Source organism: Pteropus vampyrus, unplaced genomic scaffold (genome assembly GCF_000151845.1).
Source record: "Pteropus vampyrus isolate Shadow unplaced genomic scaffold, Pvam_2.0 Scaffold24, whole genome shotgun sequence".
Classification (NCBI taxonomy): domain Eukaryota; kingdom Metazoa; phylum Chordata; class Mammalia; order Chiroptera; family Pteropodidae; genus Pteropus; species Pteropus vampyrus.
Genome location: NW_011888805.1, coordinates 956,432 through 959,247, shown reverse-complemented (window position 1 = coordinate 959,247; position 2,816 = coordinate 956,432). Strand labels below are relative to the sequence as shown.

General features: G+C 32.8%; 1 pseudogene; it reads left to right on the top strand.

The window, feature by feature from the left end:
* Positions 1 to 1,453: 1,453 nt before the first annotated feature.
* LOC111737185 lies at positions 1,454 to 1,572 on the top strand (annotated as a pseudogene).
* Positions 1,573 to 2,816: the final 1,244 nt, after the last annotated feature.

The following is a 2,816-nucleotide window of genomic DNA, read 5'->3' as shown; positions in this document are numbered from 1 at the left end:
AGAATTTTTTTCCTATTGCTGCACATTGTCATAGTGTTTGGTGGTATCAGTTTTATGGATTTTAGCCATTCTAATAGGTGTGTAGAAATAACTCATTGCTGTTTTCATTTGCATTGCCTTAATGACGTATGATGTTGTACATCTTTTCATATGCTTATTTGCCATCTCCAGAACTTCTTTGGTGAGGTGTCTGTTCAGATATTTTGCCCATTTTTAAGTTGGGTTCTTTTGTTTCCCTATAGTTAAGTTTGAAGAGTTTTTTTGTGTATTTTGGATACCAGTCCCTAATCAGATAAATGTTTCGCCAATATTTTTTTTATTATTTGTGACTTGTCTTTTCATTCTCTTAATAATGTCTTTTACAGAGCAGAAGTTTTAAATTTTAATAAAATATAACTTGTCAACTTTTTCTTTCATGATCATGCTTTTGCTATTGTATCTAAAACATCCTTGCCGAATGCAAGGTCACCTATATATTTTCTTTTATCTTCTAGAAATTTTATAGTTTTGCATTTTACACTTAGTTCTATGGTCTATTTTGAGTTAATTTTTGTGAAAGAGTAAGGTCTGTGTCTAGATTCTTTTTTTTTTTTTTTTTTTTGATATGGCTGTCCTGTTGTTCTAGCACAATTTATTGAAAAGACTCTCTTTTTCCCATTAAATTGCCTTGACTCATTTGTTAAATATCAGTTTATTTTACTTGTATGGGTCTTTTTCTGGACTCTAGTCAGTTCTATTTTTCTATTTGTTTATTCTTTTGCCAATACTACACTATATTAATTACTGTAGTTTAACAAGTCTTGAAGTTGGATAGAATAAATCTTCTGACTTTGTTCTTTCCCTCAATATCATGTTGGTTATTTAGAACCTTTTGCCTTTTCATATAAACTTGAGAACCAATTTTTCAATAGTTAAAAAATAATAACTAAGTTGGGATTTTAATTGGAATTGTCTCGACTATATAGATCAAGTTGAGAAGAATTGACATCCTGACAATATTGAATCTTTCTATCCATGTGCTAAAATATTTCTCCATTTATTTATATAGTCTTTAATTTCTTTCATCAGAGGATTTTATTTTTCCTCATGTAGATCATATATATATTTGTTAGACTTATACCCATTTGATTTTTAGGGTGCTAATATAACTGGTATTGTGTTCTTAATTTTATATTCCAGTTGTTCATTGTTGGTATACAAAAAAGCAATTAACTTTTGTATATTAACCTTGTCCCTACAACCTTGCTATAGTTTATTAGTTCCAGGAGGTTTTCATTGTTGGTGGTGATGGTGGTAGTTCTTTGGTATTTTCTACATAGACAATTATGTTATCTGTGACCAAAGACAATTTCATTTCTTCCTCCCCAAACTGTATACCTTTTATTTCCTTTTCATGCCTTATTGCATTATTTAGGACTTACAGTACAATGTTGAATAAGAATGGTGAGAGTGTGTCTATGGCCATGCCATCCTGAACATACCCAATCTTGTCTAATCTCAGAAGCTAAGCAGGGTCAGGCCTGGTTAGTACTTGGAAGGGAGACCACCTAGGAAGACCAGGTGCTGTAGGTGTAAAAAAAAAAAAAAAAAAAGAATGGTGAGAGTGGATATCCTTGTCTTACTCCTGATATTAAAAGGAAAGCCTGTAATTTCTCACGACTAAGTATGATGTTAGCTGTACGTTTGTTTGTTTTGGTACATGTTCTTTATCAATTTGAGCAAATTCCCTTCTATTCCTCAGATTCCTGGTTTTTTTTTTTTAAACGTAAATGGGTATTGGATTTCATCAAATGATTTCTCAGGGACAATTATTCACTTTTAATCATTTTGTGGCCTTAGATTTCAGCGCTGTGATTTCTTTTAGTAAAACTCTTTTTCAAGCCAGAAATATTATCAGCAAGAGCATATATGAAAATTTTCTGAAAGTCATCTTGGCCATGGCAATGGTCCTGAGGTTAATTGTTAATATATATCTATCTGTTTGGCATCATTGTAAATCAAGCAAAGTAGATTTCAGAGATTTTCCCTTTTATAGGGATAACGTTAGGCTGAAGAAAATAAGCAGTCTTTTGTAAGGAAAATTCCTCTGAATAAAACTGCCTTCAAAATACTTAGCAACAACAACAACAAAAAAAGAGCTTCTGCAGGAAAAAAAAAAAAACAAAAAACAAAAAACAAAACTCTGACCCTAATTCCAAGACCAATGACACCACACTGTATATAATACAGTTTCTTTGTGCAAAAGTAAGAGCATGAGTACAAAGGAACATTTATAAGAGCCAACATGATCAATTTGAAGAAAATAGCAACTAGAAACTGCAATCGCTTTTTTTTCCTGTGTAGAAAATCAATGAACCACCACATCTAATAAATTGGTCAATTATACACAGATGTCAGGCTTTACAAAAGACGTAATATTAGGTTTTTCAAATCATTAGTGTCTCACAGAGGTTTTATGACCATACGTTCCAGTGATTAAATGTCAGTGTAAAACACTGCCTTTCATTCAAATAGTCAGTACAGACTCACTCTCTGTAATGATGGACTGCAATGATTAGACAGTGGGCAAAGCCCACATGTTAGTAAACAACAACAAAAAATTCAGACCGCTCAAAGAAAATCAAAAAGCTAGTCAAGCCCGACAGAGGTGGTTTCAGGCTTATTTCCCCCAATGAAAACCCCGAGAGCAACACTCAGTTACCCCGGATGGCAGTGGCTGGTGATGTTTCCATAATGACTCCAAGGGCTTGGCTTAGGACTTATCACAAGGGTTGCAGAGTTAGAATTTCTCTAAAAGGAGAATTTTTAAAAGTTTT